Source organism: Macaca mulatta, chromosome 1 (assembly GCF_049350105.2).
Source record: "Macaca mulatta isolate MMU2019108-1 chromosome 1, T2T-MMU8v2.0, whole genome shotgun sequence".
Lineage (NCBI taxonomy): Eukaryota > Metazoa > Chordata > Mammalia > Primates > Cercopithecidae > Macaca > Macaca mulatta.
In genome coordinates this window covers 27,451,868-27,465,497 of record NC_133406.1, presented here as the reverse complement: position 1 = coordinate 27,465,497, position 13,630 = coordinate 27,451,868, and the positions used below count along the sequence as shown (strand labels likewise).

At 34.3% G+C, this 13,630-nt stretch overlaps 1 protein-coding gene across 3 annotated transcripts in view; it reads left to right on the top strand.

Moving 5' to 3' along the window:
• The window catches only part of KIFAP3 (kinesin associated protein 3), a 146,780-nt gene that overhangs the window by 114,214 nt on the left and 18,936 nt on the right, over nt 1–13,630 (top strand). The window lies entirely within an intron of this gene.

Here is a 13,630-nt window from a genome sequence, read left to right as displayed (position 1 = left end):
ACAAGACATGTATTTTAACAATTACCAAAGACATAGCTGTTTTTAAAAAGTTGGTGCTTTTATTAAATTGAAGACTTTTCCTCCCTAGATGGCATTTGCATAAAATATTTAAGAGAAAAAAGAAATCAGGCCAGTATTGTTTTGCAATTATAATAAAGTTCCCCACAGCATATATCCAGCTTTATTACATAATGATATAACAGATTTTTAAAATCTTGCCAGAAAGTATAAATAATATTTTCCTCTTCATACCATTCCTAGAGGTGTAATGTTTTAATTAAGACTGACAGTTGACATTTCACATTAAGCTAGTCCAGTGAACAGATACAGTGTTATTTTCCCTTAAGCCTATTAATTTTTTCGTTAAATTATTAATTTATTTTTTCTTCTGAAATTCTACTTTTCATTAGGATAAGCTATTTTCTATATGTAAGATATGTTCATGTATTTTTTTAAATGAACAATACAGTTGCAACCAATGTGTGATAACTCTTAATGATCACTTGTAATGCTATTTTAATCTAATACTAAATTATAATTTCAACCATTATCGATTATCCATTGTATATAATCTGTTTTACAAATACTCATTTATTTTAACTTGCACAGCAACATTTTAAAACAAGTATTATTATATCTGTTTTACTGATGAAGAAATCACAGCTCTAAAAATTCAAGGTTAACTGACCAATTCACACAAGTAGGATGATGGAGCAAAAATTTGAACTCAGGTATATATGTCACCAAAGTTTATGTTCTTTCCAGTATAACATGCTGTCTCATTTGGAGGCAACAAAACATAGTGTAGTGATTTTTAAGCTCTTTTGATCACAACCCACATTAAAAGAAATACCTTTCAAATTTGAATTTAATGCATACATACATATTTGTTTACATACATGTATCTACCTATACATATATGTAAATGTTTTACATATATGTATCTACCTGTATATATGTGTAAAACAAAAATTGCTTAAAGTGGTACTCTACCTGTAATACACAATGATATTTTATTATATTCCATTTCCCGTTTTAAATGCAAATTGCAACCCACTAAATTGATTTTACAACTTGCTGATGGTCATGACCCAAAGTTTAAAAGCATGGTGGAAAATCATAGCAGTATTACATGAAATATAATAACCTTATGTGTAGTTCAGTGTTCTGTAGTGTAGTTTAAATAGTAGCCCTTTAAAAATTGTTTCATCTGTATACTGGACTGTCATAGTAAGAAACACCTTGCCTTAGGAAATAAAAGCTAAACATGGTTAAATACTAGAAAGCATATGGCTTTTGATTACTTCTGATGCTTCTGGCTTTATTAGCTATAATTATTTGAATAGAGGCTCTGTTTAATCATTATAAATACTGTATCAGGTGACAATTTACTGTACAAATGTTTTCTGAAACATAATTGGGAAAGGAGAAATGATTTAGATATGTGATCTTAATATTTATATTGAAAAATTTTGCTTATAGCGTTTATAAGATTATTCTGCCATTTATGTTTTACTTTTAGCAAAACATTATTTTTGTATCTCCTGCAGATACTGTGAATCTAAAAAAAACCAACTGCTATAAATCATGCATTACTTATTTGAGAAAGACTTGCCTTTATTTTTTTATTTAATTATGTGACTTTTTAAAAACTAAACATTTTCACTAAAATATAGAAAACAATCCTTTTTTGCCCAATTCAGCAAAATCTCGAATTTCCAGTATTCGAAAATGCTTACTTTATAAAATAATAAAAGTTTTGAGAGAGATAAATGTATTCTACAAGTTATGTACTGGGTCCAAAGATTTCAGGATTTTATTCCTCCATTCTGTTAATAAGATTTTTTTAAATGACTTTGGGAAAAATCCTTTTACCTTTGTACCTTTACTTTCTTTTTAAAAGTAAAAATGCTTAAGTAGCTTCTTTTACTTTACAAAAGACACAGCCCAGTAATGTTGACTTAAAAGATTAGTTAATAAAACTTACTATAGACTATTTTTCAAATCAAAAGAATGATACAATTTTTATAATTATTTTCATTTGAGAATTGTTTGCCCTTTAGAAAGAACTTTCCCTGAGAAAGTCAAGACTTTCATCTCTTGTCTTTTGTAATTGTTAAGGCCTTAAATCACATTTAACTATATCTCTTTTTTCATATTTAGAAGAAATAATTCACAATGAATTTCCTGAAATTTTGTGGTATGTAATAGAACAAACGAGAAGGGACCCTAAACTCTATCAGCAGAGCCACAGACGGATTACACAATATAGCCAAAGAATCATAGTTTTCTTTTTCTTACTCTATTTTACTGACTGACTTTGGAATCATTTGCTTTTTTGCTTTTATTCAATCATTTGTGGTTGGTTAAGATTCTCCTTTTAATAGGACCTCTAAGCTCTTTTGTAACAGTAACCATGGATCTGAAAGTGTGGCATTTTTTCAATTCAAAGATTTAAGTATTTTAAATCTTTACATAATTATTCACATATTTCAATATGATAATTTTGCTGCATAATGGGAAATTTTAAACTATGGCTACATTTCAGCTCCTGATATCCTATAGGTGAATTTAAATCTCATTAAATAATAGTCATTCAAAAATATTTCTGAAATTTTTCATTTTAACTGATTTTAAGCAAAATAGGAATCTTTTTCAAGAAATGCAAGTTAATTAAAGAGAAGTTGTTGAACTCCTATTCTTCATCTCTACTGTAAAGATGAGAATAAGCAGACTTAATGGACAACATGAAGAATTTGTGTTACCTGTGATAGAATAATAGCTTAATTGGTCTTTACATATTGAAAAAGCTGATTCTCTAAGTATCTTAAAAAGAGGAAATGTTATCTATTTGGAGTTGTTGAGTGTTTTTCCTTTAAATCAGGGAAATGGTCCAGACGATTTATAAATTCTTTCCCTGTTTCTTCTTCATATGTCTTTGATAAATAAGCACTGTCAAGTTATCTGGAGAAAGAATAATACTTGATTAATGTATAAAAAGTGAACTTTTATCATTACCATTGTTTGTAATGATTTGAGTATAACAATATGTGGGATAAAACATGAAACAATATGACAGTGCCAAGTGGCATACTCTTCAGCCAGTTCTCATGGCTTTTCATTCTCTGTTTTCTTAATATTTCAGTTTGGGTGGATTCATGTAATAAATAATAAATTGCTAATTTGTATGACACAAGGGTTTTTTTAATTGTTTAAAGAAAAATTATTTCTTCATAAAATGACAATGTTCAGTAATAGGATGAATGTATTAAAATCTGAGAAACTAAGCCAGATTTAGAGAAGAATTTAAATAGTTCAAATTGGTGTTTTTCTTAAAATCCACATCGGGGGTCCTTCTTAATCTGAATATCTGCATTTTTGTAAGACAGCAAGGCAGTTTAATAGGCAACAGTGAAAACAGTTAAACTTATCTATCTCATTCTATAAGAAGACTGGATGTTTGATAAAATAGATATTGGCAATTGGTCTGTGAATCCTGGGTTTTAGACACGTGTCACTATCAGTTTGAACCTCTTGGCGCCAGGATTTCCCAACATTTAGAGCTAATGCAAAATGCATTAGGGCTCTAAGGCGTTAGCTATGGAGTTGCCAATCCCAGAGCATCAGATGTAAATCTTCCCCTCCCAAAATCTGAACTGGTGTTAGAAAGTAAAGTGGAACTTGCTTTTGAAGCTAATTAAAAATAATAGGAGCAAGACTAGCTTTTTTTCCAGTTATGTATACCATGTATCTGCACCATACTTTTGGACCATTTTTTTATTATAACTTTTACTTTTCAAGACTAACAAGAACCGCATGTTAAGGGTATTTTTAAACTGCTTCCAGCTTTTACAAATCAGTTTTTGTTGCAGTAAAAATGGTTCATTTTTCTTTTATAGGAATCCAATTTTCATAAACTGGAAAAAAAATTTCAGACTGCTTAGGTTTCCTTGGGGCTTTGAAAAATATTTTTCAGAGAGCCTGGAGTTCTTCTTTGTGGTTGGCACAGTGATGTCATTTACTGACCATTTCAATGGTGTCAAAGACAAACTAGATGTGTGCATTATCTGAGCCATCTGACCCTTACACTTTCATTTTCTATGTATATGTTATAGCCTGCCTCTTTTTCTTTTCTTAGGGTACTTTAGTATTAACTTTTTTATGCATTATATGTATTTTATATTACATATACATATGCCTTCTATTTTGGTCTCTTTTTTTTCAAATATTAAATCACAGTTGAATATTTGGTGTACTTTAAAAAATCATACTGAGGAGAACTAACAAATTATTTCTTTAAAATGTAAGAAATAATCTTTTACCCAAATTTTTAAATGTATGATTTTTTAATTCTAGAATTCTACATATAAAAAAATTAGACTTATTTGTTTAGCTGTAAGGCTGCCTTAATTATACTCAGCTATTTAGTTTACTGTTTTTTCCCTTGAGAAAGCAACCTCAAAATTACATATTCTCTGTCTAAAAGGCATTGTGCAGTGTTTACAGAACTACATATTCCTAGAACTATATATTATGAGTTTGTTTCAAAGCAGTTATTCAAAAGAGAAACTAAGTTGTCTATTTTACAGCCCTTAATTTGGCCAAGCAAAAAATTATTTTATATTGAGAGGAAAGTAAATATGCCTGCAAAATTCCTTCTTTGATAAGTCCTTTATCAATTTTTAATTAATAACCCAAACTCATTTGTTCTAGTAACTTAAGTTCTAATGATCTTCCTTACTGTGGCCATAGCATAGCAATTAGATGGAAGGATCAAAAAAGTGAAAAGAACCTCTCAGAAGCACATTCTTTGATAGATATTGACACCAGCCATTTGTTCAGCATTGTAAGAACTAACCTAATTGCTAAAAACCTATAAAATCTTTTTAAAGTAATCATTGACTAAAATACTGCTTCATTTAGTGTGTTATTACTTTTTTTTTTTTTACCAAAGATGATCATAGTTTTTCTATTATTTATGAATTTCTTATTACTTTTTCTCAGCAGAAAACATGCTTCATGAAGCCTTTCAAAAAACTGACTTAGCGATTTTTCTAGACATGGTGGTTACAAAATAAAGCAGACAGATAACATTTTCACCTATCAATTGCCAAATAATTTCTAATGCTAACACCCACACATCAGAGCAAAACGGTACTCCTAAACACCTCTTGTAGGATTTAAGTTAATAAAACCTTTATGAAAGGCAAGATGATAAAGAACAAAAACCTTAAATCGTTTACTTCCTTTTATTCTATAACTTTATTTCTAAGAATTTGTCCTTATGAAATAATCCGAGATAAAAGTAAAGACTGATAATTTATTATGTGTCAAAGAAAATTGATAATTGAGGGTAGTGAAATAAACATTTTTACAACATTATTTTTGTGCCATGAGATTTTTGTCTATATATTAGATTATATTATTACACTGGTACTGTAAGTAAACTTTATATGTGAATGTCAACATAAGTCAAAATAGATACATTTAGCAATAAATATTCACCTTTCATCAACTTCTTGACTTTTTAAAGGATTTACCACAGTGAATTTTTAATTTTCCTCTTCCTTATTAAAAATGTTTTTTATAAAAATTTTATTCACATATGATGTTTTGATAGCATAAAATTGGATACATCACTGCCACATCTGTAATTCTAGTAACTGATAGTAGACAGTATGGTTAAGAATATTTGCTCAATCTATTTATATTGATTTTCATGTATTAAAACATCATAACAGATTTGTTTACTTATTCTTAATACGTAAACATTTTAAGATGAGTCTATTATGAAACATAGTATTAAAAAGAACAAAAAGTCATTAAAGGCAAGGCACTGTCATATGTTTTATTTACACTTTGTTCTTGACATGCACATTTGTGTAGGTCCCTAATTGTTCTTAACTGGATTTAGGTTGGGATATTTGCAAGAGTTGCTTCTCAATGTAAATAGAATTTTAAGTCATGATTTAAACATACTCAGTAGAACCTCTTTATAGCAACAGTAGGGCTGGATAATAATACAGTGTCCTGTTTACTTTTAAAAGTTGCTCTGATTCAGGCATGGTATATGATTTGATCTAAAAATACTCAGATCTGTGCAAATTTTTGTAATAATTGTATTCAGTTTTCCAAATGACATTATTTTCAATATATGTAAGCATCTATTTCAAGCCAAGTAATAAATGACATAGGTAGGTAAAACCAATAGAAATAATTTTAAGTTATTTCCACCTTCTTCAGTATTAATGAAGCAGAAGTGTACAGTAAAATTTTTCGAGTAAAACCATAAGAAATAGTATTATATGACAAGCAAAATTATTCCTAAGATAATGAAGTGGTCATTTTACTCTTCAACTTGTGGGATGGTAAAAACAGGAGAACAAGAGTGCAATAGTTATGTCACAGCATAGTTCTAATTAATGAGAAAAAAAGCAAATAAAAAATTTTTATACTACAAGAGTCTTGATCTCACATAATCTTTACATGAAATCCCTTTTTTCTTTCTGTATACTTTCATAGCAGCTGTCCCAATTACTTTTTTAATTAAGAAGGTGGAATACCTTAGGAGCCTTCTAAAAGATTCAAATAATAAAATGTTTAAGCCTTTTTACTCTTAAGTATATGAAGACTAATAACTTACATTTATCTTGCATTTAAATCTTCATGTATCTTATTTGATCATCAAAAAGTGTGTGAGGTTATAGGGCAAAGAGTAATATTGTCCCCATTTTCACAATGTGAAAATTAAAGTTCAGAGATTTTTAAGAAATAGCCTAAAACCGGGTAGCTAATAGTGAAGCCTTTAAGCTTGGTAAGAGTCAACACTCTTACTATTACATCATTATTGCCTCCAGATGACAAGCAGATATATTAGTCTTATCAGTGAACTGTACTTTAGAAAGTTTGAAATAAATGTTATTAAAATTCAGAGTAAGATATGTAGGTTTTGTTGTGCAACACGACATACTGTTTACTTAGTTTGATTTAATACATTTGACATGGTTTGCTGCAAATCCGTGATTCAGATTTGCTTGGAAGTGAGCTGCTAAGGGTTTATTAACACATTGAGTAATTAGTTCACTACCTTTAAATTATCTTAAATAGTTCACTAAATTCTCTACAGATTAATTCCAGTTGTATAAAAAATGGGAATGAAATAAGTGGGATATTCTCAGTCTAGAAGGGTAAATGTCTCTTTAAAAATCATTTATTCAGCTAATTAAGCAGTTTAAATTTTTGCATACGTGATAGTATTCTTTTAAAAATGCTCATAAATGAATCCTCATGGGCTTGTTGTATATTAGTCTGATTTCTCTTATTTGTTTAGACTTCTTAGAGAGACAACTTCTTTCTAGTATTGAAAAGGCAAGGAAATTCATTCTGCTACTTGGACACTAATGATTTGCATTTCCCAAGGAGAATTGGATTAGGTTTTATTAGTAAATTGGGCCTATAACTTTTAAGGGCAGATTTTATTAGATTATCACACATCGGCATTAGTAAATTGTAAACGTAACTGAAATATAGACATATGAGCCATAAATCAAGGCTTAGAATCCTGGAAACTTGGGAAGATGTTTTATCCTAGAGAAATTATAATCCTGAGTTGAAAAAATATTTCAAGTGATTAGCTTTCTTTTGGAAATTTAGAAACAAGAGAAGTTGGTGACAGAACTACCCTCTTCAAGTTAGTGTTCAATTTAAATCTGCTAATCTGAGCAAAAATTTTGAAGGCATGCACGTTAGCTGTATAGAAAGCCCAAAGATGCTCCCAAATAAAACCAAATTTATTGTCACTTTATTAGTGATGGCGGCAGTGGCCCATCTGGAGCAGCTGCTGCAGGGATGCCAGCTGCAGTTGGGGAGGCACAGCTGACACTGCGAGCTACACAGCTGTGAGGCTGGAAGAGGCAGGAGCCCTGCCCCCTGCGCTCCTGGGTGCAGCTGCACCCACCCAGCTACAGCTTGAGACCAGGTCATCCCAGTGCTCCTGGGAGCCTGGGGAAGGCCCCCTGCCCCTGCAGTTTCGGAAGTGCCTGCTTCCGCTCCCTGGCCTCTCCCTGCTGCCGGCAACTACTCCAGTTTTGCAGCAAAGTTGAAGCCAAGCCCAGGCACTGTCATGATCTGGCTGGGTGTGCCTGCACTTGGAGCAGCCCTGACACACTAGCACCCCCCCGCCCCCCGCCCTGCCCCGCACTGCCCCAGCCCCCTCTGAAGTTTTGGGCACCTACGAGCTCAGGGAGGGAGGCCAGGGGGTGCTGAAGGTGGCTCAGTATGGGCTGCCTGGGCGCAGTGGATGGCATGTTGATGGCAAGAGGCAGGCTCCTGGGGAAGGGGTGAGTCCCCAGTGAAACCCTACCTTCTAGTCAGGGATGGCCTGAGCCTGGGGACCAGGCTGCCGGTTCCAGGTGGAGTCTTCCACCCAAAGTGAGAACTTGTACTTTTTCTGGCCGTGTCTATGGCCAGCCATGAACAAATCAGCATGCACTTCCTCCCTTCTGAGCCTATAAAAACCCCAGGCTCAGCCAGACTCGTACAGATGGGGGGATTACCTGCTTGCTGTAAGGAGCTACCCACTGCAGATCTCTTCTCTGCTGAGAGCTGGACACTCATCAGGCCGCCTGCAGAAAGGAGCTACAACTTTGGGTCTCCTGAGAGCTGTTCTGTCACTCAATGGAGCTCCTCTTCCCCTTTGCTTACCCTCCAGTTGTCCACTTACCTCATTCTTCCTGGATGTGAAACAAGAACTTGGGACCTGAATGGCAGGACTCAAAGAGCTGTAACAAATGGGGCTGAAACACATCGCCCCCACTCGCCATGTTGCGGGAAACGAGAAGGAGAGAAGAGCTGTGGCTCTTCCAAGAGCCCAGACCTAGGTGCTCCTGAGCCAGGGCTGTGACACCCTCTGTGGGGCTCTGTGGTTCCCGGTTTCTCTAGGCTTCTGGGCGCCTCTGTGTTCCCCTCATCCAGACGCAGTTGCTCAGAGCAGAAGCTGGGTGCAGTACATCTGGTCCATCTGCAGCCTTGCATGGAGCCAGCACCTGTAACAGTGCCTGGAGCTGCCCACCCTGCCGTAGCAGCCAGTCAGCCAGCATGCCTGCTGTGTGTGGTGACCAGGCCCTGCATTCGCTTACCCACACACCCCTTGCCGCTCCACACCTGGCTAACCCGTGACTGGTGTGGGATGCAGGTTGGTAGCGCAAGCTGAGCACAGCCTACCTGGCCGAGTGGACAGAACAAGCCCAGCGGCCGCAAACAATGCTCAGGGAGAAGGTACTGCCCAGCCACAATGGTTTCTGGGTGGCAAAGCAACACCCCAAGGATCCTGTGACACTAGGACTTTCACTTAGTAGAAGAAATTCAGCGTAATTGAGTCTATAAATTTAAAAAAACGTAACCTGAATATGACTGGAACCTTTGAAAATGTTAACATGTCAATTATGGTGTAGCTTTCTACAAGAAAAGATGACACGGAAGCTAATCCAGTTGTATCTGGCAAGTTAATTATATCATCACCATTTAAGAGTGATTGTCTAGTGTTAAAGGTCATATACTTTTCACATGTATTAATTGCATTGTTGGCTTTACAGGTAGAAATTAGTTGTAAATTTAAATGGAAAGGAAGAAAGTCTTGAAGCAAAGATGACTGCTCTTATGACATATTTGTCCTAGGAAATGCTCTTATTTTAAAAAACAAAAATGATTTTTAAGGGAATATAATGCAAATTACCATCATAAAGGCTTGCTCCTTCATATTATAATGAGAATAACAAAATTGTGTATAATTGGTTAATAAGCATCACTACCCCCTCCAAAAAAATAAGGGAGAGAAATACAGCATGTCATCTTTTATTTCCTTTAAATATGAATGTAATGATATTGAGCTTACTCCTTAACTCAAGGATATTTTCTAATTTAAGGTAGATTTAATCTAGCCTATTTTTGTCTTCATTGATTTAACAATGTAATTTAACTATTTATGAACAGTTGTTAGACTTCTTATATTAGAAATATTAAACTAGGTATTTTTTCTAAGGTATTTGTTTTTTAAGAAACAGCTAAAACCTAGGGCCAACCGTTTTCAAATGTAATTTTAAATGTAATATTAATTCCCATAATCTCCATATTGCCCATAGTCCTTACAGATGTGCTATTACAAATAGTTTACTCCTCAGATATGAGCCATATGGGCTCTGTAAAATGATTTGCACTTATTCTGAATAGGAATTGTACAGATCATAGATGAATTATTAAGTAAATTTATATTACCAAATAAATCTAAGAATAAAGTATTAAGCTGTTTTAAATGAGAAAGGAATGTGCAAATGAAGACCTACCTGCGTTAATAAGTTTAGTGGTTACCTTCTTGGTTTCAACCAAAAGAAATTAGTTTTTTGTTGTTGTATTTTTTAAAGGAGTGGGGGGCGTCTTTAAAACCGCTTACAGAAGTATCTAAGACAAAAACAAGGAAATATAATGTTATAAACTCAGCCAGTCCAAACCACTTGAACTGCTGTGACAGCTCATAAAACTGAGAGTAGTTTTTAACTGGGCTCTGTTTTACATTGCCAAAGTGAATTTTCCTTGCAGGAAGTAGCCAGAGGGTTTATTTAGTTTCCAGTCCATGGCTTTGATCTTTCTGTACTGTCACATCTCGAGTTACATAGCCCTTTTTCACTGCAGTAAATCTGCAGCAGTTAATGAGAATAAAATTTCCTCCTTCTTACTGATCACATGCTGTTGAATGCCAAACCACAGCCAACTGCGTATTTGCAGAATTTCAGCTACAATGTATGAAAACAGCGCAATCAGTTTAATCTTGTTGTCTTTGCAATTCATTTTATTGGGCTTTCTTCCTTTTCAAGTGACCTACTTTATCCAGTCAAGTGGTTGCAGGCCAAACTTGGAAGAAAGATTTAAAATGTGAATAAACTAAGAGGAGAAGGTGTGCAGGAGGTGGGGCAGGGGAGGTCAAGTGGAAGTTCGTCTGCACTACCGTGAAGATTCCAAGACTCCATAAATTGAGTCTATTTCAATCCTTTTAAAAGACCAAGGCTTTTTTTCTTTTTTCTCAAATAAAATAAAACGGTTTGTTATTTCGTTATTTTGTATGTTTAGTTTCAACATAAGTTTGTACTTACTGGGTTTATTTAATGAGTCATAACATTATTTTTCCGGTTTTCGTTATAGAGAAGACACCACAGTACTTAAGGAAATTTAAGGGAATTTCAAGGATTTCAAAAAATTGAAGTTCCACTTTATAAGAGCTCTTCTTAGAGTAAAAATAACGTTGTTGTTAACATACACTAAACCATCTTATCAAATGGGTCCTTACATACATAAAGGAAATATTATGAATATGTTAAATAAATCAATTGGAATTTCAAAATCACATTTAAGCAAGCTGAATTTTATACATTAATATGTGCATTCTCATAGTAAAGTGCATGAAGAATATTTATTTTCTTTTTTGTTACAATGAAATCTTTCAATTGAGACATTAATAATCTGATTCAGTTAATACAGGTTAAATATAATTTTTACTTACACCTCTTATGTTTTCTACTGCTTTGTTTTTGTGGTTGGCAACTGGAAGTTAGCAACTTCTTTGTCAAGAAATTCACCCTCAGGGGGCCATCTTGGGTGACAGTCATTGAATAAATACATTTTATTATATCTTTATATTAGGTCAAATTTACATATAGAAATATGAAATTTTATAAAATAAATTTAAAAAGGAAATCAGCTTATATTTTCCCAGAAGACTGAAGTCACAGTTACTGTTTTAGCCATCTAATTTCACAGAAAAAATTATTCCCATCCTCATAAAAATAAAAATGTTGAGATAGATCAAAAATACGTAATACTCATGTATTGATTTAGATGACTATTGTAAAAGCAGTAACTAAAAGTTATTGAGAACTCAGAAGACTATTTTTGAATTGGGGATAGTAAAGTCAGATCTCCTGATAAAAAGAGGATCCACTTTTGGGGAAGTGCCTGTTGTTAGTTACCCCAATACAAGAGGAGGGTAATAGGAGTGGTTTGAACATTTTAAAGGAAAGAGAGTGCAGCACTCACAGGGCCTTTTCAAAAGGTATTAGGTACAATGCTGGAATGTTGAACTTTCAAAATGTAGCTTATATTCTTAGAATTATTTTCAAATAGACCTATGTCTACTTAAATTGTAACATAATAGTTTGCATGTGAAAAAAAGATGAAGGTGAAAACACAATTTTAGACTTTATCTGAGGGCCTGTTCTATGGTTTGCTTCTTTGTTTCTTTGCAACTTTAAATCTGCCCAAAATTCTAACCTTGAAAGTCCACAGAAAGTTTCTGCATGAAGATTGTTTTCTTCAGTTTTTGTTATTCTTTAAAACACACACATACACACACACACACACACACACACACACACAAATCTTAAACAAGTGCAACTGCTCAAAAGAATGTGTTTTGGGGACATGAACAACCCAGTAAAGTTTTAAATGAAACTGCTAGAAAGGAGTAGAAACAATGCAGACTTCAGTGACATACACAATCTTTATTCTGTGTTATTTTAAATGGTATTCTCTAAATCAGAGGTCCCCAACTCCCAGGCCAGTACCTGTCCATGGCCTGTTGGGAACTGGGCCACACAGCAGGAGGTGAGCAGCAGGCCAGCAAACCTTACTGCCTAAGCTCCACCTCCTGACACATCAGCAGCGGCCTTAGATTCTCACAGGAGCACAAACCCTGTTGTGAACTCCGCATGCGAGGGATCTAGGTTGCGTGCTCCTTATGAGGATCTAACTAATGCTTGATGATCTGAGGTAGAACAGTTTCATCCTAAAATTGTCTGTCCTCCCCCATCTATGGAAAAATTCTTCCACACAACCAGTACCTGGTGCCAAAAAGGTTGTGGGCTGCTACTCTAAATGGTTTCAGATCTATGTACAATATGAGATAGATGGACCAATAATGATGATGGCAATTATTGAAATTAGTGAGTGCCAGGCAGTATATGAATTGCTATTTATTACATCCCTTATCCAATTTACTCTTCACAACAGCTGAAGAAGGGAGACACTGTTATTAAGAAAACTGAAGCGTGTAGGTTTAAAGCAACTTGCCCAAGGTTATCTTGCCACCACTCAATCAATAAACTATTCTTACGTTTGCCCACCTTTCTTCTGTTACAATGAAGGAAGTTTTTTCAAAATCCAGTCAACCCATTTTTATTCTAGACCCCATTCTTGTCTTTTCAAGGACTTTTTTTTGTCATCACTCTTTTCCCCTCTACTGGATAATTCCTGTCAGCATACACAATCAGATATACATAAATCATAAATCAGCATAAACATAAATCAGAATCTACAAAGTTAAACTCTTTGGCCCCACATCATACTCCAACTACTGCCTGTTTCTCAATTCCCTTTATCCATAACTTCTCAAAAGACTTGCATGTGCTCTTCAACTTACCCAGTCTTGTCAGAATCACCAGTAGTCATCATATTGCCAAATCTAATGGACCATTCTCATCTTTACCTCTCAGCTGGTTTTGACACAGTTGACCAGGCCCCTGCTTTTTGAAACTCTCTTCTTTCAGCCCTCAAGATAGATACCCCATTTTTCTGATTTTCCTCC